Source organism: Lampris incognitus, chromosome 16 (assembly GCF_029633865.1).
Source record: "Lampris incognitus isolate fLamInc1 chromosome 16, fLamInc1.hap2, whole genome shotgun sequence".
Lineage (NCBI taxonomy): Eukaryota > Metazoa > Chordata > Actinopteri > Lampriformes > Lampridae > Lampris > Lampris incognitus.
In genome coordinates, this window is record NC_079226.1 from 41400391 (window position 1) to 41425755 (window position 25365).

The window sequence follows — 25365 nt, forward strand, 5'->3', positions numbered from 1 at the left end:
GCACATATGTTATGTGAGTTTTCCAGCAGATTTTGTGGTCTAGTATCACACCGAGGAATTTATTTTCATATACTCATTCTAGCGGGACATTATCTATCACTACTTTTATTTTTTTGTTTATTTAATAAATTTCCAAACAACATAACCTTTGTCTTGTCCAGATTAAAGGATATTTTGCTTTTTCAAACCACCATTTTAATTTTTCCATTTCTATTGTGGTCTCCTCCAAAAGCTGCTGGAAATGATCACCAGAACAAAATATATTCATATCATCAGCATATCAAACACATTTCAATATCTTCGTTATCTTATATGTATCATTTAAGTACAGAATGAAGAGTTGTGGACCTAAAACTGACCCCTGGGGTACATCACAAGTAACATTCATGCATGAAAACTTATGTCGCCTATCTTCACAAACTGCTGCCTATTACTTACATAGCTTCTTTGCCAATTCTGCACCACCCTTCTGATGCCATACCTTTCCAGTTTGTCTGTTAATCTATTGTGATCAATAGTGTCAAAGGCTTTTTTTTTTAGATCTACAAATATTCCCACAGCAAACTTTTTTTGGTCTATGCAATTAGTTATTTCTGCAATTAACTCAATGAACGGCAGACATGTCGATCTGTTTGGTCGACACCCGTCGTGGCTACCGCTCAGCAGATTGTGCTTCTCAATGAATTTGTCTAGTCCAGCAGCACATGGTTTTTCTGAGAATTGTGATCATAATGAAATCGGTCTGCCTCCGTTACTGTTAGCCAAAAAGCTAGTTCATTAAAGCTCCTTCGTTAACTCGTCATTTCAGCATCTCTACCGGGGGAGATTTGAAGGGTTGTGGGTTGCTTGTTACTGGCAGCTGCTCTAAGGAAAGGAAAAGAGGTGGTGTGGCAGTCTGTTCTGTTGCCTGCCAACATGGGGATCGCCAGATCGAGTCCCCGTGTTACCTCCGGCTTGGTCGGGCGTCCCTACAGACACAACTGGCCGTGTCTGCGGGTAGGAAGCCGGATGTGGGTATGTGTCCTGGTCGCTGCATTAGTGCCTCCCCTGGTCGGTCGGGGTGCTTGTTCAGAGAGGAGGGGGAACTGGGGGGGAATAGCGGGATCCTCCCACACGCTACGTCCCCCTGGTGAAACTCCTCACTGTCAGGTGAAAAGAAGCGGCTGGCGACTCCACATGTATGGGAGGAGGCGTGTGGTAGTCTGCAGCCCTCCCCGGATCAGCAGAGGGGGTGGAGCAGAGACCGGGACGGGGTTATTGGGGTTATTGGCCAAGTACAACTGGGGAGAAAACGGGAGGATTTGGGATGTTGAGGCCGATGCCGCTGCTAGAGGGAAACGGGGACAGATGACCGATACGGCGGCCGAGGTTGAGGATGAAAACAGGCCCTTTTATTTGGCTCGTGCACCAGCTTGCTCCAATATGGCGATGCAAAGGTATCCAGAAAGTCCGCTTTTAAAGAAATAACTTTATTAAAGAATATTTACCATCATTATAAATTGACAACCAAGTCTAGAAATGAACCCTGACAAAATAGAGAGTAAATCAAAATAAAATAAACGGCTAAAGAAAGGTCGGTGCTGCATGTCCGGTGTCGGTCTGTTGCTGACTGGTGGTTCTGTTGCTGACTGGTGGTTCTGTTGCTGACTGGTGGTTCTGTTGCTGACTGGTGGTTCTGTCACATCGGCCGGGCCATTCATCAGTCGGCTGTAAACAAGCAGATCTCATACAGAGATGCCCACGGGTCATAACTGTACAATATCACAGAACAAATACAATTACTCCAGCCGTAGCCTGTAAAATCGTTGCTAAAGATGTCCTGCTAAGGGGGGGGGGGTAAGAGTTATTGCCTCCCCATGGGCCACTGTAATGCCCCGGCTATGCAGCAGCGGGCCGGGCTTGTTTATTGAAAGCAATAGAGGCGGATGTAAAAGCCAAACTGACACTCCGCAGGGTAATTGTCTTAGAAAGTAAGGACGCCAGCAGCACCCTGATCCCCGGTGTCCCGGGGTGGTGAGGCTGGGAAGGAGTTGGACATTATAATCAGGCCGTCCTCTGGAAAGGTGGCGAGGTTACTCAGAAGCACAGCCATGCGGTCTGTCCAAGCAGCTGCCTGGTGAGAAGTGTGAGCTCGGGCCTGCTTTACCGTCTTATTAAGCGTTATGTGTTGAAGCATGTCTGTTGTGTGTGTGTGTGTCTGTGTGTGTGTCTGTGTGTGTGCGTGTGCGTGCATGTCTAAGGGTTTTTCTCCATATGTGTGCCTGTGCAAACATACCTCACGGAGAAATGTCTGGAATGTGAAGAATTTCCTGAATCCCACATTGTAATGACAATTTAGTAAATATAACTGTAGCTGACCGTCCACCAGCTACCCACGCTCAGAGAGACATAATATAATCACCACTGTCAGACACACCACACCGGTCTGTCCATAAAGACACCACACCGGTCTGTCCGTAAAGACACCACACCGGTCTGTCCATAAAGACACCACACCGGTCTGTCCGTAAAGACACCACACCGGTCTGTCCATAAAGACATCACTCCAGTCTGTCCATAAAGACACCACACCGGTCTGTCCATAAAGACACCACACCGGTCTGTCCATAAAGACATCACACCGGTCTGTCCATAAAGACATCACTCCAGTCTGTCCGTAAAGACACCACACCGGTCTGTCTGTAAAGACATCACTCCGGTCTGTCTGTAAAGACACCACACCGGTCTGTCTGTAAAGATATCCTGTCCATAAAGACATCACAATGGTCTGTCTGTAAAGACATCACTCTGGTCTGTCCGTAAAGATATCCTGTCCATAAAGACACCACAATGGTCTGTCCATAGACACCACACCGGTCTGTGTGTAAAGATATCCTGTCCATAAAGACACCACACCGGTCTGTGTGTAAAGATATCCTGTCCATAAAGACACCACACTGGTCTGTCCATAAAGACATCACACCGGTCTCTCCATAAAGACACCACACCAGTCTGTCCATAAAGACGTCACACCGGTCTGTACATAAAGACACCACAACAGTCTGTCCATAAAGACATCACACTGGTCTGTCCGTAAAGACATTCGGTCCATAAAGACGTTACTCCAGTCTGTCCATAAAGACACCCCACCGGTCTGTCCGTAAAGACATCACACTAGTCTGTCCATAAAGACGTCACACCGGTCTGTCCGTAAAGACATCACACCGGTCTGTCCGTAAAGACATCACACCGGTCTGTCCATAAAGACACCACAACAGTCTGTCCATAAAGACATCACACTGGTCTGTCCGTAAAGACATTTGGTCCATAAAGACGTTACTCCAGTCTGTCCATAAAGACACCCCACCGGTCTGTCCGTAAAGACATCACACTAGTCTGTCCATAAAGACGTCACACCGGTCTGTCCGTAAAGACATCACACCGGTCTCTCCGTAAAGACATCACACCGGTCTGTCCATAAAGACACCACAACTGTCTGTCCATAAAGACATCACACTGGTCTGTCCGTAAAGACATTCGGTCCATAAAGACGTTACTCCAGTCTGTCCATAAAGACACCCCACCGGTCTGTCTGTAAAGACATCACACTAGTCTGTCCGTAAAGACGTCACACCGGTCTGCCCGTAAAGACATCACACCGGTCTGTCCGTAAAGACATCACACCGGTCTGTCCGTAAAGACATCACACCGGTCTGTCCATAAAGACATCACACCGGTCTGTCCATATAGATATCACACCGGTCTGTCCATGTAGATATCACACTGGTCTGTCCGTAAAGACGTCACACCGGTATGTTCGTAAAGACATCACACCGGTCTATCCATAAAGACATCACACTGGTCTGTCCATAAAGACATCACACCAATCTGTCCATAAAGACATCACACCGGTCTGTCCATATAGATATCACACCGGTCTGTCCATGTAGACATCACACCGGTCTGTCCATATAGATATCACACTGGTCTGTCCATAAAGACATCACACCAATCTGTCCATAAAGCTAGTCTTGTAAGGAAGATGACATGTTCACATCCACTTTGTTCTGAGGGGTCTCACTGATCCTACTGCCACACGACTTACTTGACACGTATAGTCCATAAAAGTAAGTCCGACGTGAGGAAAGACAAAGGACCAGAATTGGTGTTATGATGTTTTACCTGACAACAAAAAATAGTTCTTCCTGTTGCCTGAGACGGCTCAGATATATTTCTCAGTGTGAACACATTTCACCCACAGCTGAAGACAAACGACACAAGGCTTCTGTAGTGTCACCCAGAGCAAGACCTCGAACAATACCTGCAACGATACCTGGAACAGTACCTGGAACAATACCTGCAACAATACCTGGAACAGTACCTGGAGCAATACCTGCAACAATACCTGGAACAGTACCTGGAACAATACCTGCAACAATACCTGCAACAATACCTGGAACAGTACCTGGAGCAATACCTGCAACAATACCTGGAACAGTACCTGGAACAATACCTGGAACAATACCTGGAACAATAGCTGGAACAGTACCTGGAACAATACCTGGAACAATACCTGGAACAATAGCTGGAACAGTACCTGCAACAATACCTGGAACAGTACCTGGAACAATACCTGCAACAATACCTGGAACAGTACCTGCAACAATACCTGCAACAATACCTGGAACAGAACCTGGAGCAATACCTGCAACAATACCTGGAACAGTACCTGGAACAATACCTGCAACAATACCTGGAACAATACCTGCAACAGTACCTGGAGCAATATCTGCAACAATACCTGGAACAATACCTGGAACAGTACCTGGAGCAATATCTGCAACAATACCTGGAACAGTACCTGGAGCAATATCTGCAACAGTACCTGGAACAATACCTGGAACAATACCTGCAACAATACCTGGAACAATACCTGGAACAATACCTGCAACAATACCTGGAACAATACCTGCAACAATACCTGGAACAGTACCTGCAACAATACCTGCAACAGTACCTGGAACAGTACCTGGAACAGTACCTGCAACAATACCTGCAACAATACCTGGAACAATACATGCAACAATACCTGGAACAATACCTGCAACAATACCTGCAACAATACCTGGAACAGTACCTGGAGCAATACCTGCAACAATACCTGGAACAGTACCTGGAACAGTACCTTGAACAGTACCTGGAGCAATACCTGCAACAATACCTGCAACAATACCTGGAAAAATACCTGCAACAATACCTGCAACAATACCTGGAACAGTACCGACAACAATACTGACAACAATACCTGCAACAATACTGACAACAATACCAACGACAGTACCAACAACAATACCGACAGCAATACTGACAACAATACCGACAACAGTACTGACAACAATACCTGGAACAATACCGACAACAATACCTGCAACAATACCTGGAACAGTACCTGGAACAATATCTGCAACAGTACCTGGAACAATACCTGCAACAATACCTGGAACAGTACCTGGAACAATACCGACAACAATACTGACAACAATACCGACAACAATACAGACGACCGAAAGTGTGTTAGATATTTAGTTTGTGGTCTGATAGAATAAGTTTTTGTTCTTGGTTTCAAAAGAATGTTACCAAGATGTAAGTGAAGGACCCCAGGACTGCCTCGTGGCCACAAAGCGTCTTCAGCTCTGACTTAGATTAGTGCTGGAAGATCTGGCTGCATGACGTCACAGGTTGGAGACCAGCGCAAAGAGCAGTTGTAGAAAAGAACAGAGAGATAATGACATGAAAGAATATTTGAGGCCGTGTTTGCTTTCTTTGCACAGTTTCTTTTCTGTCCCAGCCTCTTTCTGTCCCAGCTTCTCTCTGTTCGAGCCTCTTTCTGTCCCAACCTGTCTCTGTCTCAATCTCTTTCTGTCCCAACCTCTGTCTGTCCCAACCCCTCTTTGTCCCAATCTCTCACTGTCCCAGCCTCTTTCTGTCCCGACCTCTCTCTGTCCTAACGTCTTGCTGTCCCAGCCTCTCTCTGTCCCAGCCTCGCCCTGTCCCAACCTCTTTTTGCCAAACCTCTGTCTGTCCCAACCTCTCTCTGTCCCAATCTCTCTCTGTCCCAGGCTCTTTCTGTCCCAACCTTGCTCTGTCCTAACGACTTGCTGTCCCAGCCTCTCTCTGTCCCAGCCTCGCCCTGTCCCAACCTCTTTTTGTCAAACTCTGTCTGTCCCAACCTCTCTCTGTCCCAATCTCTCTCTCTGTCCCAGCCTCTTTCTGTCCCAACCTTGCTCTGTCCCAAATCTCTCTCTGTCCCAGCCTCTTTCTATCCCAACCTCTCTCTGTCCCAATCTCTCACTGTCCCAGCCTCTTTCTGTCCCAACCTCTCTCTGTCCTAACGTCTTGCTGTCCCAGCCTCTCTCTGTCCCAGCCTCGCCCTGTCCCAACCTCTTTTTGTCAAACCTCTGTCTGTCCCAACCTCTGTCTGTCCCAATCTCTCACTGTCCCAGCCTCTTTCTGTCCCAACCTCTCTCTGTCCTAACGTCTTGCTGTCCCAGCCTCTCTCTGTCCCAGCCTCGCCCTGTCCCAACCTCTTTTTGTCAAACCTCTGTCTGTCCCAACCTCTCTGTCCCAATCTCTCTCTGTCCCAGCCTCTTTCTGTCCCAACCTCTCTCTGTCCTAACGTCTTGCTGTCCCAGCCTCTCTCTGTCCCAGCCTCGCCCTGTCCCAACCTCTTTTTGTCAAACCTCTGTCTGTCCCAACCTCGCTCTGTCCCAATCTCTCACTGTCCCAGCCTCTTTCTGTCCCAACCTCTCTCTGTCCCAACGTCTTGCTGTCCCAGCCTCTCTATGTCCCAGCCTTGCCCTGTCCTAACCTCTTTTTGCCAAACCTCTGTCTGTCCCAACCTCTCTCTGTCCCAACCTCTCTCTGTCCCAATCTCTCTCTTTCCCAGCCTCTTTCTATCCCAACCTCTCTCTGTCCCAGCCTTTTTCTGTCCCAACCTCGCTCTGTCCCAACCTCTCTCTGTCCCAGCCTCTTTCTGTCCCAACCTCTCTCTGTCCCAGCCTCTTTCTATCCCAACCTCGCTCTGTCCCAACCTCTTTCTGTCCCAACCTCGCCCTGTCCTAACCTCTTTTTGCCAAACCTCTCTCTGTCCCAGCCTCTTTCTGTCCCAACCTCGCTCTGTCCCAACCTCTCTGTGTCCCAGCCTCTTTCTCACCCAACCTATCTCTGTCCTAACGTCTTGCTGTCCCAGCCTCTCTCTGTCCCAGCCTCTTTCTATCCCAACCTTGCTCTGTCCCAACCTTTCTCTGTCCTAACGTCTTGCTGTCCCAGCCTCTCTCTGTCCCAACCTCGCTCTGTCCCAACCTCTTTCTGTCTCCGTCCCTTCCTGCCTTCTTTTCTCTCCTTCCTTGTGTGTGTGTGTGTGTGTGTGTGTGTGTTTGCCTCTCACTTTCCACAGAAAAGGGAGGAAATATTTCACATTCCTCTGGCTGGAAGAGTGTGTGTGTGCGTGTGCGTGTGTGTGTGTGTGTGTGCGCGCGTGTGTGTGTGTGTGTGTGTGTGTGTGTGTGTGTGTGTGTGAGGGCAGTATAAGGCTTCTGATGTTATTTGGCTTTTGGAATTTGAATTGGCCACATTGCTGTATTGTGACTTTATTCCGTGTTTTAACGCCATGTTTGTTGGTCCCTACATACTTTACCCAGCGTGTTGCTCATACATGGTTGTACGTGGTTTCCAAGACGCTCAGGATCTCTTGGAATTTATAAATAAACTGGCAAACAGGCAGGCAGACCTTGTGATTCCTTTTTCTTTTTTTCTTTTTTTTTTTACATTTTCTTTGTTTTGGGAGCAAAGACAAATCGAAGCTATATTATCTCCAGTTGCCACTGGTGCTGTTCATTAATTACAACACTCACACACACGCACACACACACACAGGCACACATCCAGGCTTCATGGCAGTGGTATTGACCCAGTGGTCCCTTGATCTGATTGGTTGACCAGCTGAAGGGTGCGGAGTTAAAAGGTCAAGTTCGGGAGACTAATGGCAGGGGTCTCTGCGGACCCACAGGGATCTTTAAGTTGTACACAGTCCACGTTGAGACCTGGATCGAGGGGAGTCATTTATCAAAGGGGATTAGCTCCAGGTTTATTGTGTTGTCCCTTGTGTCAGTTACACTGTGACACAGTGTCGTCATGACGAGTGGCAACATAACTGTAGACACTCAGCAGCAACGACAGACAACATCATCCTCCTCCGAAACCCCCATCCTCATTACGAGCTGTAGGCCTCCCTGTCACACCGGCTCCATGAAGACCGTTTAGTAAAGGCCCATTATCACAAATGATAAATGTGCCTCGGTGGACTTCACAGCAACACAACTTCCTAACAAAAACCTTTCACAGGGAGGGGAAAATGGGGAGAAACCTCAGGTCGAGCCCTCCTCTGTTGGGATATCTGGTGTGGGAAGATGGCGGCGCGAATTCACATTGGCAGCGGCCTCACCAGCACCGTCCATGCAGTGTCTTTGTCCACATCTGCATCTGAATTGTTGTCTTCGTTTGTTGGCTGGGAGAGCTGGTGCTGGATCTTCTGGGAGAGCTGGTGCTGGATCTTCTGGGAGAGCTGGTGCTGGATCTTCTGGGAGAGCTAGTGCTGGATCTTCTGGGAGAGCTGGTGCTGGATCGGCTGGGAGAGCTGGCGCTGGATCGGCTGGGAGAGCTGGCGCTGGATCGGCTGGGAGAGCTGGCGCTGGATCGGCTGGGAGAGCTGGTGCTGGATCGGCTGGGAGAGCTAGTGCTGGATCTTCTGGGAGAGCTGGTGCTGGATCTTCTGGGAGAGCTGGTGCTGGATCGGCTGGGAGAGCTGGCGCTGGATCGGCTGGGAGAGCTGGCGCTGGATCGGCTGGGAGAGCTGGTGCTGGATCTTCTGGGAGAGCTGGTGCTGGATCTTCTGGGAGAGCTGGTGCTGGATCAACTGGGAGAGCTGGCGCTGGATCAGCTGGGAGAGCTGGTGCTGGATCGGCTGGGAGAGCTGGTGCTGGATCGGCTGGGAGAGCTGGTGCTGGATCTTCTGGGAGAGCTGGTGCTGGATCGGCTGGGAGAGCTGGCGCTGGGTCGGCTGGGACAGCTTGCTCTGCCGCGCTGTGGGCCCAGGGACCGCGGCCTTGCCCGGAGCTGCGCCCGAGGAGGGAACACCGAGGGAAGCGAGGCAGGCTAAGCTAACTGCTAGCCCATGCAGACCGGCAGTCCCGATAACACCGAGGGTGTCTGGCTGGGAGGGCTTGGTCTGCTTCGTCTGGTTGCCACACCCGAGGAGGAAACACGGAAGGCGGTCTGACAGGAGGCGTAATTGGGGCAGGCTAGGCTAACTGCTAGCCCATGCAGACCGGCGGTTCTGACAGTCACCCTGGCTGGTGGTCCTTCCTTTGGACGGTGATTTTTTGTTTTTTTGGTTTGGATATGTGTGTTAGTGTTGATATGTGTGTTAGTGTGGATATGTGTGTTAGTGTGGATATGTGTGTTAGTGTGGATATGTGTGTTAGTATGGGTATATGTGTTAGTGTGGGTATATGTGTTAGTGTGGGTATGTGTGTTAGTGTGGGTATATGTGTTAGTGTGGGTATGTGTGTTAGTTTGGATATGTGTGTTAGTGTGGGTATGTGTGTTAGTGTGGGTATGTGTGTTAGTGTGGGTATGTGTGTTAGTGTGGGTATGTGTGTTAGTGTGGGTATGTGTGTTAGCGTTGGTATGTGTGTTAGTGTGGGTATGTGTGTTAGTGTGGATATGTGTGTTAGTGTGGGTATGTGTGTTAGTGTGGGTATGTGTGTTAGCGTTGGTATGTGTGTTAGTGTGGGTATGTGTGTTAGTGTGGGTATGTGTGTTAGTTTGGATATGTGTGTTAGTGTGGGTATGTGTGTTAGTGTGGGTATGTGTGTTAGTGTGGGTATGTGTGTGTTCTTGTAGTTCTTAAACATGTTTTTGTTTCACTTCATGTGAGCCAGTACATGAAGTGTTGCTGATTCCTGATCTCTCTCCCAAGACGCACAACGTGCAATGGATCTTTATGTTTACACAATTTACACAATACAACATTGAAAGGGGATAACACAATTATAAATGGATTTATAACATATATGAAGAATATGATGAACAGGATGCCACCGGAGCAGCCCAGGACCTGAGCCACGTGACCACCATCACCATGGAGACCTGACAGGAGGACAAGTACACATGCACACACGGGAGAAGAGACAAGAAAACACATCAGCCACACGTCTGAGTGAGAGACGGACACAAGATTGAAACAGGGTAACAAAATTATATGGATTCTTAAGATATATAAAAAGAAAACGTGATGGGGGGGGGGGTGCCAAGCAGAGTCCAGGTGGCAACCACCATCACCATGGAGACCTGGGAGGAGGACAGACTGCACGTGCACACAAGGGAGACTCACATCACACCGTTCACATAAACAGGAGACGAGAAAGGAGACGACATCATTCACAGGGAGAGAAAAGACATGTGAGAGAAGAGAACAGTTTGCAATAGTCAGTCATCTATAATCTATACTCTATAATCTATACTCTATAATATGTAATCTATAATCTATTGTCTATAATCTACACTCTATAATCTATTATCTATACTCTATAATCTATATGCTATTATCTAAAATCTATACTCTCTAATCTATTATCTATACTCTATAATCTATACTCTATAATCTATACGCTATTATCTATTATCTATCCTCTATAATTTATTGTCTATACTCTATAATTTATACTCTATTATCTATATTCTATACTCTGTAATCTATAATATATACTCTATAATCTATACTGTATAATCTGGCCGGCAGAACAGTGGTTGGTAAATCCACTGAGACAGAAACCGACCCACCATGCAGTCCAGGTTGTGAAGCACTCAACTTAAAGACAACTAATTGTAGGTTAAGAGAAAAAGATGAGTTTTAAATTCGGATTTAAAGGGGCGTCCGGGTGGCGTAGTGGTCTTATTCCGTTGCCTACCAACACGGGGATCCCGGTTTGAATCTCCGCGTTACCTCCGGCTTGGTCGGTTGTCCCTACAGACCCGATTGGCCGTGTCTGTGGGTGGGAAGCCAGATGTGGGTAAGTGTCTTGGTGGCTGCACTAGCGCCTCCTCTGGTCGGTCGGGGCGCCTGTTTAGGTGGGGAACTGACCGAGGGGAGTAGCGTGACCCTCTCACGCGCTACGTCCCCCTGGTGAAACTGTAGAGCCTGATAAAGTAATAAATCCCCGATAATGTAATAACCCCGATAATGTAATAACCCCGATAATGTAATAAAAATCTGCTCTTGAGTCCATTGAAAATGCAATAAAACCTGATAATGTAATAACTTCCTGATAATGTAATAAAGTGCATTTGCATGTCCAACTTTGACCTGTTGGTGGCGCTAGAGCTCTGGAGCTCGAGTTGCCAAGACAGTGTCACCACTTGAACCCATTAACAGGTGGTCTGCTGTTAAATTATTACAATATTGGGGAATTATTACATTATCAGGACCTGCAAAATGAAGGCTAACCTGATCATGTAATAACCTCCTGTTAATGCAATACTTTATTACACTATCGGTAAAAAGTTTATTACATTATCGGGAAAGGCACTTTATTACATTATCAGGAAGTTATTACATTATCAGGTTTTATTGCATTTTCAATGGCCTCAAGTGCATTTTTTATTACATTATCAGGGTTATTACATTATCGGGGATTTATTACATTATCAGGTTCTACACCCCCCCCCCACAAAAATGACTTGGTTTATCACACTCCTTCTGCCCCTCCCTCTCATATGGCCGCATGCGCAGTACTACAGCGGTAGGGAAAACGTAGCATAGCTAGCTCTAGCTTTCTTTTTTGGTTCGTCAAGGAAGAAGTGATGATGACAGAAGAGATAGGCTGCTAATATTCGCCTCTTCCAGCCGCCTTGGACATATGAACTCGGATTTATTGGGCGAAAGGGTCGAGCCGCGTGACTCTGCTGCGGAAACGTTGTGTGTTGAAGGTCAAGTGTGACACGTCATTGCGACGCAAGGCGGGAGGAGAGACGAGGCGGGTGAAGCTGAAGCCACCCAGAGGGCAGCGGCCCAGCGCGGGAAGCAAAGCCACGTGTTTGCAAACCCATGTCCCGCCCGAAACCAAGCTCCACGGGGCAGCCGTGTATGGCCGTATGGTGCGTTGCTTGACACGGGGGGGGGGGCGTTCTGCGATGGAGAGGATGTAAAGGAGGCTCTCCCCAGCAGTTCGCAGGTCATATTTGATGGGTTGGCGAGAAGAGAGAAGAAAGCCACTTTATCTTTTCATTGTATTCTTACAACGAATTTGTTCTCTGCGTTTAATTGTATAGGAGCAGTGGGCTGCCGCCGTGCAGCGCCCAGCCACCGACTCCAGTTGGTCTTGCCATGCCTTGCTCAGGGGCACAGACAGGAGTATTAACTCTAACATGCATGTCTTTTTGATGGTGGGAGGAAACCGGAGCACCCGGAGGAAACCAACGCAGACGCGGGGAGAACATGGAAACTCCGCACAGAGGACGACCTGGGATGACTCCAAGGTTGGACGACCCCGGGGACCAACTGCAGAGCCAGCTGCAGCGCCCGGGGACCAACTCCAGTTGGTTAGGGTTAGGGTTAGGTTAGGGTTAGGGTTGGACTACCTCGGGGACCACCTGCAGAGCCAGCTGCAGCGCCCGGGGACCAACTTCAGTTCTTCTTTCCCTTTCCTTGCTCAGGGGCACAGACAGGAGTATTAACCCTAACATGCATGTGTTTCTGATGGTGGGACGAAACAGGGGCACCCGGAGGAAACCAACGCAGACGCGGGGAGAACATCCAAACTCCACACAGAGGACGACCTGGGACGACCCACCAAGGTTGGACTACCCCGGGGACCAACTGCAGAGCCAGCTGCAGCGCCCGGGGACCAACTCCAGTTGGTCTTGCCATGCCTTGCTCAGGAGCACAGACAGGAGTATTAACCCTAACATGCATGTGTTTCTGATGGTGGGACGAAACAGGGGCACCTGGAAGAAACCAACGCAGACGCGGGGAGAACATCCAAACTCCACACAGAGGACGACCTGGGATGACTCCAAGGTTGGACTACCTCGGGGACCACCTGCAGAGCCAGCTGCAGCGCCCGGGGACCGACTTCAGTTCTTCTTTCCATTTCCTTGCTCAGGGGCACAGACAGGAGTATTAACCCTAACATGCATGTGTTTCTGATGGTGGGACGAAACAGGGGCACCTGGAAGAAACCAACGCAGACGCGGGAAGAACATGCAAGCTCCACACAGAAAGGACCAGGAATGGGATGGGGTTCGAACCCAGGACCTTCTTGCTGTGAGGCACCAGTGTTAACTGTTGGACCACCGTGCCGCCCAAATGCATGATCATCAACAGGACCAAAGAAATGCCCGTTTCTGTGAGAAGTGTAGAGAGGCTGCTACAGACGTGGCTGAAAACGTAAGGCACCAGCAAAGTCCTGCATTGAGAGACGCGTCGGTGTCCAGCGGAGCTCCGGAACACCGTGTGGCTATAAACAACGCTCCGCGTCTAGCGGCGGGTACCACATATTAAGACAAACAAGGGTCGCACTACATCGGTAAGATTTGGTTTTCTTTTTTGCCCTAGCAATTTTAATACATGTGCACAAATAATGAAGTGTGTCTAGACGGGTAGACGAGCAGCAGCAGTAAATACATAAATAGATAAATTCTCATTATGAAAATGAACTGCCACTCGTGTCTGTGATTTGAGTATGGTTTGGGTTTTTTTTATCAGTGTTATAGGGGTGAGGTCTATGACAGCTGACACCCCTGAAACAGGGTGGTGGGAAAGTGGAACAGATGAGATGAGAGGACAATCCGTTCAGTCTTCCAGAAGTCCCAGACAGAAGAGGTTTGACATGTTCCGCGTTAAAAAAAGAGCCTTAAAGTGAGGAGAACGGCAGGGGATGACAAGCTGGATTCTCTCTTGAATAGTAAAAACAAGCTTGTACACTGCTGCCTTACTGATCTGAACATGCAAAACATAAAACAAAAACTGCCGATGGTAAAGGTTGGGTTCCTTGGGTTCCACGACGAGATAAGGTCTCCCCTTCATGGGACCGTCCCCCTTAACACACAACTCACAGATGCCTCGGTTCTTCAGGCAGCATCCTGTGAACGCAGCAAACCTTTGAGGAAATGGCACATGGTGCTTCTACATCAGATACAGAGCATACATATGCTGTTGTCTCTCGGTTTGACCAGCCACTGTCTGCAAGGAACAACAAAGGAATGTCTGACTTGCAGAACTGGTATTGATATGGACATGTCCCATCTGTAGTTCACATCATTCTGACGTCATCCCAACGTGACAACATGCTTGGCAAAACCACCTGAGCTGATTAAAGCGAAAATCTTGAGCAAGAAAAACAGCTAAAATTCAGGAGCACTTTATTTGTCGTTTCATTTCATGGACGGAAGTACATGACAAGTGACACATCCTTTCCCCCGGCCCACAGCAGTGCAACACAAAGACAAAAACACATATTCAAGGACTTCAAGAACACACATACTGACACATCTATCCAAACTAAACAAAACAAAACAAAAGAAACAAAAATCACTGTCCAAGGGATCGACCGCCAGCCAAGATGACTGTCGGAACCGCCGGTCTGCATGGGTTAGCAGTTAGCTTAGCCTTCCCCGCTTCCGCGTCCTGTCAGACCGCCCTCGGTGTTTCCTCCTCGGGCACAGCTCCCCCACACTCCACACCACAGTCAACGCCAGGCGAGGCCGCCGCCAGACCGCCCTCAGTGTTGTCGGAACTGCCGGTCTGCATGGGTTAGCAGTTAGCTTAGCCTTCCCCGCTTCCGCGTCCTGTCAGGCCGCCCTCGGTGTTTCCTCCTCGGGCACAGCTCCCCCACACTCCACACCACGACACCAAAAACACCACAGTCGACGCCAGGCGTGGCCGCCGCCAGACCGCCCTCGGTGTTGTCGGAACCGCCGGTCTGCATGGGTTAGCAGTTAGCTTAGCCTGCCCCGCTTCCGCGTCCTGTCAGACCGCCCTCGGTGTTTCCTCCTGGGGCACATCCGCAGGCGGGGGCCGCGGTCCTTGGGCCCACCGGGAGCAGCAGACCAGGCTCCCCTAGCCGATCCAACGCCAGCTCCCCCAGCCATCGAACGAATTCAAACGCGAAATGACCGAAAAGAGAAAAGGTGGTTATGATACGATAGTTGAGAGACACCTTTGCAGAAGGTCATGGGTCATGAAGCAGATGTCCGTACATACAGTACAGCATGACATCGCTTCGTCCATCTTAAGCGGTCGGTATGTTCATGTTACGCGGTTGTGACGTGTAGATCGTCTGATGCCCGACTTCAATCTGACAACACGATGACTAGAAAGACCAGAAATGACACTTTAAAACACGACATCCATAAACATAGTGTAACCTATTTTTCTGGACTTGCCTGTTAGTGATTTTAAGTTCCTGTTATATAAGCTGTTGCCACAGTATATGCCTTGAGCTCTTATTTTGAAGGCTGAAGAGAGAGAGCGGAAGTGCTGTACGCAGTGTTGTCGCTGTGGAGTTCTGTTTGGGGGAAGAATCCAAATAAAGTGGTCCTCGTGCGAAAGTGGAGCCTCCGTATTTGTTATTTCATAGTTTCACACAGTATACATTGGTGGCAGCGGTGGGATCCGGAAGTGTGCAGATCCTCAGAAGTCTCTTCGGAGCGCGGGAATAACAAAGCGCGAGGGCGCGCTTCCGGGGAGGGTGACGACTGTAAACTACTAATAAGACACGTTAGCCCCTAGCTAACGGGTCTGACCCTTTAGCCGAGCGGTTAGTGACGTCACCTTGTGGTGCAGTACACCCCGTATCGAATCCCGCACCGGGCAAGAAAATAACCGGTTACATTGGTGGCAGCGGCGGGATCCGGAAGTGTGCAGATCCTCAGAAGTCTCTTCGGAGCGCGGGAATAACAAAGCGCGAGGGCGCGCTTCCGGGGAGGGTGACGACTGTAAACTACTAATAAGACACGTTAGCCCCTAGCTAACGGGTCTGACCCTTTAGCCGAGCGGTTAGTGATGTCGCCTTGTGGTGCAGGACACCTCGTATCGAATCCCGCACCGGGCAAGAAAATTACTGGTTACATTGGTGGCAGCGGCGGGATCCGGAAGTGTGCAGATCCTCAGGAGTCTCTTCGGAGCGCGGGAAGAACAAAGCGCGAGGGCGCGCTTCCGGGGAGGGTGACGACTGTAAACTACTAATAAGACACGTTAGCCCCTAGCTAACGGGTCTGACCCTTTAGCCGAGCGGTTAGTGATGTCGCCTTGTGGTGCAGGACACCCCGTATCGAATCCCGCACCGGGCAAGAAAATAACCAGTTACATTGGTGGCAGCGGCGGGATCCGGAAGTGTGCAGATCCTCAGAAATCTCTTCGGAGCGTGGGAATAACAGGGGGTGAGACAGCTAAGGTATGCCATAAGAGTTTCTTGCACCTTAAATGCACCTTAAATGTAGCCTTCAATCCTCTCAATACTCTTAAGAGTCGTGGTGGAAAGCTGGACCGGTGAACATTGTCTGGGATTCTTGTGTCCTTTCTCCTCTGGCGCGTTTCGTGCCCGGGCAAGGTTAGACCGGCGTTTGGCTCCGTGGCACCGTGCCACGTGTGTGCCGTGCCGTGTTCGGAAGGGGATGCGGGTGGGAGTCTGAGGGAGAAGGCAGGGAGACGAGTCCTGTTTTTGTTTTCATTTACACTCGCCGTCGCCCCTGCGCTGACAGCATTCCTACAATATCTTTAATTCGGGGGGCAACGTCGAGGCGTCTCCCACACGACGCCACCTTGTGGAGACAGTTGGGAATACCATCGAGCGTGCATGGCCGGGAAGGCATTATCTGGAAAGCTCAAGTACCGTGCCCAGAGTGTGTGTGTGTGTGTGTGTGTGTGTGTGTGTGTGTGTGTGTATGTGTGTGTTTTTACGTGTTTGTGTCTTGTTATATAAGCGCTCAACATGTTCAGACTTCACTCTGGAATGCACTGATCCTCTTACGCTCGCTGGCGCTCGCTCGCTCTCTCACTTTCCTTTCCCTGCGTGTTAGTGTAAGTAGACTTGTGCTCATATCTCAGGAAGGCAGAGACTTTGGCATTTTTTTCTACATTCACTCCCCTGGCTAGTCAGACAACATGTTGGAGACACACACACACATCCTTACGGACATGCATATACAGGCATCCACACTCACCCATACAAACACGTGCATACCTAGAGCTGCGTCTGGAGATGTGTCTAGTGATAGGGAGGCTACAGAGGGTGAGAGACAGGTGAGCACTGTTGACACAACACGTATGGCACACCTTCATGTTGTGGGCCGCTGTGCCACCTCTCGCGTAACCCCCGACCCCTCTCACCCCGTACCCACAGTAGCCCGGGTGAGCGTATTGTGGCGGGAGGATTCAAGCCGTTCGACTGCTGAAGTATTCTGCAGCTGATCTTTGTTTGATTATTGGACGTTATGGTCACCTGTATATATGGAGAACTCAACAGAGGAGAGGAGCAAAGTGATCGGCAAACTGACCAAACAGTGAGCAGTAAATAGAAAGAACAGCAAATAAAGAAAATGCAATACTTAAAAGCAATAACGCAAGGGAACGATACCATACAGCCTGTGGTTTAACTCGAAGCAAGACTAAAGTGCACCCCCCCCTCCTTTTTTTCTCCCCAATTCTACTCGGCCTATTACCCCACTCTTCCGAGCCATCCCGGTCGCTGCTCCACCCCCTCTGCTGATCCGGGGAGGGCTGCAGACTATCACGTGCCTCCTCCGATACATGTGGAGTCGCCAGCCGCTTCTTTTCACCTGACAGTGAGGAGTTACGCCAGGGGGGCGTAGCACGTGGGAGGATTACACTATTCCCCCCAGTCCCCCCCACACACACACACACACACACAAAACAGGAGCCCCGACTGACCGGATGAGGTGTTAACACAGCAACCAGGACACATACCCACATCCGGCCTGCCACCCGCAGACACGGCCAGTTGTGTATGGAGGGACGCCTGAGCAAACCGGCGATTCCCCCCAGGTTGGTAGGCAATGGAATAGACCGCTACGCTACCTGGACGCCTACTAAAGTGCACTTTTAAAGTGTGGCTGGCAACCATACCAACGTGTACCCTGGCTCTGCCGAACGACAGAAGCTAAGCAGGTATGGACTTGGCTAGTACTTGCATTGGAGACCTCCTAGGAAAACGGAGTTAATGCTAGAAGTGGTGTTGGTGGACCAGTAGGGGGCAGTCTTCCTTCTGGTCCTAATTAAAACAACAAAAACAAATCTCAATGCCCCAGTGCAATGACGGGAACACTGTTGTAGGAGATGCCGGCCTTCAGAGGAGACCTTAAAACCAAGGCCCTGACTCACTGTGGTCACTAAAGATCACATGGCACTTATTGCAAAGAGTAGGGGGTCCCAGTCTTACTAATAAATGATCTGATTCTTGAATGTAGTTTCGATTGGGTTATGTGAAACATGGCTGAAACCAAATGTTTTCCTTCCCTTAAATCTCACTTCTCCACCGGACTATACTTATGCCGATGTAGCTCGGGCAAATAAACAAGGTAGGGGTGTCACTTTAATATATGTCTATTTTCAATTTAACTTCTGAACTTGAATCTAAATTCCAATCTTTTGAGGCTCTTATTACAAGACCATCTCCCTCAGCCACAAATAGACGCTCCTTAGCCCAGATTGTGGTACACTATTGACCTCCTGGCTCTTACTCACTATTTCTTGAAGAAGTTGGATAATTTGTCTCAGGTCTTGTTACTCATTCTGATGAGATTCTGATTCTTGGTGATTTCAATATTCATCTGAATAAGGCTGCTGATCCTCTAAGTAAAGCCTTTTTGGCACTTGTTGATACTTTTGGGTTCGCTAAGTTTGTTCAAGAGTCGGCTCATTGCAGTGGTAGCATCCTTGATTTTGATTTAGTTTTATCTAAGGGGATAGCTGTTTCTGATCTTAATGTCTCATTTGCTGTGTCAAATCATTTCTCATCAAATTTGAAGCATTATTGGTCTGTGCAGTTAATGCCGACACAGATTTGATCACCACATATGTAATCACCATTAGTTTTTCCACTGTAGTTGCATTTGGCCAGCAGATGCCTGAAGTCTTGGCTCCTTTCACTGTGGTAACTGACTGTTGAACATTTCACTGGTAACTTAAATGTGGCCCACTCTAGTCTCCTCGATTCAGTTGCACCTCTCTCTACCAGAGTTAGGCGACTAAAGAGGCCTACACCCTGGTTTAACAATGAGACACATGCTTTTAACGGGCCTGCAGGAGACTGGAACATAAATGGCGAAAATCAAAATTGGAACTTTTTTACCCATCTTGGCGTGAGTGTTTATTGAAATACAAGTGCTCTTTAGCTCCTGCACAAGCAGCGTATTTCTCGCTTAATAAATATTAATAAACAATCTCAGATTTCTCTTTGACACTGTAGCTAAATTTACAAAAAAGCAGCCATCTATTAGCTGCTCACTATTCACGAATTATGAGTTTCTAGACTTTTTCTGCAATAAGTTTGACGAGATCATGAACAAAATTGTTCAACTCCAGCTACTTCTTCAGATCCTGTATGACCAAATTCATATCTGTACAATGAGTCACTGATATTCTCTGTTATTACAGCTTTTGAGATTATCTCTCATGATACTTCGACTAGGCTTGTGACAGCTTCTAATCCAACTACTCGCCTACTTGACCCTTTACCAGCAAAACTTTTTAAAGGCCTTTCCTGGGACCTACAACGCTAGACATTGTTTATTTATCACTTACTATTGGCACTATTCCCAGCATTTATAATACAACTCTGGTCCATTCCGTTCTTTTCTAAAGTACTAGAGAGAGTTGTGTATCAACAACGTTTACCCATGTAGAAGAAAACTATCTATATGAACCTTTTCAGTTGGCTTTCAGGGCCTGTCACTGCACTGAAACTGCTCTGACCATAGTAGTGAACAATCTTCTGCTACCTATGGACTCTGATTCCACCTCTGTATTTCTACTACTGGATAATATTACATCAAATTTCTCTGACGTTAAATACGGCGTACCTCAAGGCCCAATTCTTGGCCCTCTACTTTTCTCTTGTTATATTTCCCCTCTTGGCCAAATTATACACAGTCATGGGATAAATTTTCATTGCTATGTGGATGATACTCGGCTATAGTATATACCTAGAAGGGCTGATGATCCTACTCAAATGATTAATTTAGATGCCTGCTTGGCTGTTGTGAAAAATTGGATTCCTCTAAATTTCCTGCTTTTAAATTCAGATAACACGAGATGCTGGTCATTGGCCCTGCTAGACACAGACACCAATTTGATCAAGTAACTATAACAATTGACAACTCTGTAATTTCACCAAGTGTGACAGTCAAAAATCTTATTGTTACATTTGATCCCAGCCTTTCCTTTTATAAGCTTTTTGTTTTTTATAAGCTCATTAGGGAAATCACCAAGACTACCTTTTTTCACTTACGTCACATAAGACTTGTGCCCCAAGTGACTTGACTTGTCCCCCAGTGTCCTGTCAAAATTCCCAACCTGACTCTCTCCATCTGGCCACCTAATCATCTCTCTGTGTAATTAACTCAATGATTCCTCACTCTTCACCTCAAGCTGATGTGTGGTGAGCGTTCTGGTGCAAAATGGCTGCTGTGCATCACCCAGGTTTTGCTACACATTGGTGATGGTTGAGGTGAGTTTCACCCCTTTTTCTGTGAAGGGCTTTGGGTGTCCAGATAAAGTGCTATGTACATGTAATCCATTATTATAAAGTGTTCTAAACAAAGACTCATGGTGTGTATGTGCCTGATCAAGTTGTGCAAATTATTCCAGAGACTAAGAGCATTTAATGGATAAAGCATAATCAAATCAAGGCGGACTGACCTGAATGTGCTGCCCAAGGATTTCAGACTACCCGTGGAATCATGTCTGGTTAAAGGCTCAAAAATATTCGTAGGCGTGAGTTGAAGAAGAATTCTGAAAGATTTTTAATACATTTTCAATATCAATTGTCAGTTCTCTTTGGTAGCCATGGTTACGATATGCCTTTGCAAAAAATTATGACATAATTAGTTTACCAAATATGAATGCTATCATTAGGGGTTTGGAAATGAGGCGGAGATGGGCCTGAAAGGCATTTTAAAGAATGTTGGTGTCATTAATCTCTAAGCCATTTTTTTTTGCCATTGTTACAGGATCTGCTTGAACAAAGGAGGCAATGAAAGAATATCTGAACTAGTTTTATCAAATTCATAGCCTGCAAAGTAATTCTAAGCCCACTCATTTCTATCTACCTAATGTTGTTTAGTAAAAAAAAAAATATATATATAAAGCGCGGATGATCCGCTGTGGCGACCCCTAACGCGAGCAGCCGAAAGTAATAGTAGATATATATATAAAGCTGGCATAAACTTGATGATAGTCTTAAAGCTGATATCCTTGACTTTTCTTCAGTAATGAATCTAATTTTATCCTTCTGGACCATGGAATCTGATCACATAATACTAACTGGCATATGTACCCTGGCTGGTGACACTATCCATTCACCTTATACCGTTGTTAACATTTTTGGACCAGGTCTTACAGCAACACTGGTGGTGCAGTGGCAACCGTGTTAGAAATGACTTAAGCAGGAAAAAAGATCGAAATGTAATGACAATCTGGCAATGCTTCTGTTGGTCATACAGTCAGTGTTACTGTTGAACAGTTGTACCATTTGTTTTGATGAAGTTTGTAATACATGAGACTGCCCGCCTGCCTTAGCTTTGGTCCGAGGATGTCATTTTTACAAGGGTGGGAAAAGTTTACTGCTGTACGTACTGATGGCACCCAAGCAACAATGGACAAATGGCTGGGAGAGCTTGGTCTGCTGCGTCTTGTGGGCCCGGGGACCACGGCCCTGCCCGAGCTGCGACCAAGGAGGTGGTACCGAGGGCGGTCTGGTGGGATGCGGAAGTGGGAGAGGCTGGGCTGGGTGCTGGCCCAGCAGTTCCGATGGCACGGGGGTAGTTTGGCGGCAGCCTAGCCTGGCGTTTACTGTGGTGTTTTTTGGTGTCATTGTGTGGAGTGCAGGGAGGTGTGTCTGGCTGGGAGAGCTGGCATTGGATCGGCTGGGGGAGCCTGGTCTGCTGCGTCCGGTGGGCCCAAGGACTGCGACCCCTGCCTGGAGCTGCGCCCGAGGAGGGGGCACCGAGGGCGGTCTGACGGGACGCAGAGGCCTGGCAGCCTAGGCCGGCTGCTAGCCCATGCAGACCGGCAGTTCCGACAGTCATCCTGGCTGGAGTTTGTTCCCTTGGACAGTGATTTTTTTTTTATAGTTTGGATATATGTTCGTTTAGATACGTATATGTGTTAGTATGTGTTTTCTTGAAGTTTTTGTACTTTTGGATATGTGTTTTTGTCTTTGTGTTGCACCGCTGTGGGCTGGAGGAAATGATGTTTTGTTTCATTTCTTGCACGGAAGTGCATGAAATGAAATGAAACGACAAGTAAAGTGTTCCTGATCCCTGATCTTTGCATGGTTGAGACATATCATGCTGGCTGGTTGACACATTACACAAAGCACCTCACAGCAATAAGTATGACCTGTGTTTTTGGCCTGGCTAGCTTCAGCGGGATACACGGCAAGAAAACCCTAACTTGTAAGTGTACAAGTCTTGACACTTCTCGTCATACATTTCATTTTCTCTTACTGCTCTCCCATCTTTACTCTTTTGCACCCCCTCTCCTCTTGTTTTCTCTGGCATGGTCTCTCTCCCCTCCTCTTTATTGCAACAGTATTACAACATCGTATGGGCATAATTAAAACACAATCTCATTAAAATTACTTCAGTCTCTCTCTCTCTCTCTGTCTGTGTGTCTCTCTCTCTCTCTCTTCTCGTTGTCCATGTGTACTTCTACTACTGCTGCTGTCTCTCTTTGTCTCTCAACTCAATAATACCCTTCCTACTGCAAAATATAGGCAATTGTATTCACCGCATTGCCCCCTTAAAACCTCCACATGTTCTAATCTAAAGACTCTATTAGGCTATTACCAAACCCCTAAGTAAAGTTACTAATTAGATATTGTCTTTTATCACGTGCCACCAGCACTGTTCACCTCACATGCCTGCACAGAATATTGTTACTGAAAAGTAAGACAGATGCATTGATGGTGTAGCAACTTGTCAGCACAGCTACGGGGCAAGAAACCAGTAACATCAGTTAGGCTAATAGGCTACTGATCTTTGGCCAATGCCAGCAGTACTGTATAGGCTACTGTCAATCCATACCTCAGAAATATGAATTATTCGCAGCTCAAGTGACACACAGCAAAGCGAATCATCGCTAGCTTCTCATGGCATGAGTAAAAGATTTGCTTAAAATTTTTCACGGGTCACAGACTTTGATTTAACGCTGATTCAAACGCAACTGACAGGGTTTTGGGCCATGGTCCTGTCCAGTTTCTGCACCAGAACAAATCTGATGGCTGGGCCGAAGGTTTGCGTGTGTGTGTGTGTGTGGGGGGGGGGGGGATTAAACAACTGCGTTGGCTGAGATATCCAGACGGCTGTTAGACATAGTATTAATAATAATAATAATAATAATAATGGCCTGATGGCCTGTCCAGGGTGTCTCCTCGCCTGCCATCCAGTGACTGCTGGGATAGGAGGCTCTAGCGACCCTGAGAGCAGGATATGTGGTTTGGATAATGGCTGGACGGATTACATTTATATATCACTTTATCTTGACACCCAAAGTGATTCACAGTGAAGGAGGTAACTCACTTCAACCACCACCAATGTGTTGTACCACCTGGGTGATGCATGGCTGCCATTTTGCACCGGAGCGCTCAAGCCACACATCAGCTTGAGGTGGAAAGGCAGGGAATCAATCAAGTTGCAATGGCTTCACTGAGCAGATTCCACAGGGGGATGATTAGGTGGCCAGATGGAGAGAGCCAGGTTGGGAATTTTTGCCCGAACAACAGAGGACCCCCTACTCCCTGCGAGGACCCCCTACCACTGTGATAAGTGCCACTGGATCTTTTAATGACCACAGTGAGTCAGGACCTTGGTTTCACGTCTCATCCGAAAGACGGCATCTCCTACAGAACAATATCCCCATCACTGTACTGGGGCATTGGGATTTTTTTGTTGTTTATTGAGACCAGAGGGAAGACGGCCCCCTACTGGCCCACGAACACCACTTCCAGCAGCAACTCAGTTTTCCGGGAGTTCTCCCATCCAAGTACTAGCCAAGCCCACACCTGCTTAGCGTCTGTCATTTGGCAGAACCAGGGTACATGTTGGCATGACTGCTGGCTAGTACACCTCTAGTAGATGATTACGGGTTTAAGACCAAACCAGAACTAATGAGGGTTATGCAGGGTAACCCTAGTTCTACGATCGTAGGCGAAGCTGTCTGGCTCTACCATGGTGACTTGTCCCTGTGTGGCCATGAGCACTCACACTGTGAAAATTGTAACAATATATCCACTTGCTGGGCTCTGCCAACTCAGTGGCCTTCAAAAGGCTGGTGAAACAGCCCCCACTCCTTCCTACAGCTTTGTCTATTTCACATAGGTTGTGCCATCTGGTTCCAACGTATGGGCTAAGGTGCAGCAGCGAGCACAGCCTGGGAGGGATGTACCCCTGCTGGTTGCAAAAAAAAATCCTACCTCTACACCAGAAGCAAGCGGGGTACACTGTTGCAATTTCAGTGCGAGTGTGCATTGGGTGGCGCGTTGGTTAGCGCGGTCGCCTCACAGCAAGAAGGTCCTGGGTTCGAGCCCCAGGGTAGCCCAACCTTGGGGGTCGTCCCGGGTCGTCCTCTGTGTGGAGTTTGCATGTTCTCCCCCTGTCTGCGTGGGTTTCCTCCCACAGTCCAAAAGGTCAGGTGTGTGTGTGTGTGTGTGTGTGTGTGTCAGCCCTGTGATGGACTGGCAGCCTGTCCAGGGTGTCTCCCCGCCTGTTGCCCAATGACTGCTGGGATAGGTTCCAGCATCCCCACCAACCTGAGAGCGGCGTAAGCATTTTGGATAATGAATGAATGAATGAACAAACAAATGAATGAGTGAATGAGTGTGCATTGTGCACAAGGACAAGCCCATAAGGTGGAGCCAGATGACAGAGCCCATATGAAATAGAAAATTATCCAATACACTACACACAATAGTTGAGCATCAGCACACCACAGAAAGCAAGAGACACGTCACCCGTGAGTGCACGATACATACGTATATTTTAACCACGGTTCAACACCACAGACAGCGAGGGCCGACAAAACGTATG

General features: G+C 48.0%; 1 protein-coding gene and 1 long non-coding RNA gene across 2 annotated transcripts in view; one reads left to right on the forward strand and one right to left on the reverse strand.

The window, feature by feature from the left end:
- The window catches only part of crim1 (cysteine rich transmembrane BMP regulator 1 (chordin-like)), a 221800-nt gene that overhangs the window by 58170 nt on the left and 138265 nt on the right, over window positions 1–25365 (forward strand). The window lies entirely within an intron of this gene.
- Window positions 1667–7301, reverse strand: LOC130126359 (uncharacterized). The gene is made up of 3 exons (XR_008811725.1): window positions 7278–7301; window positions 5617–5701; window positions 1667–1707 (listed from the first exon to the last, which is right to left on the reverse strand). It is a non-coding gene; the product is annotated as an uncharacterized LOC130126359 (long non-coding RNA).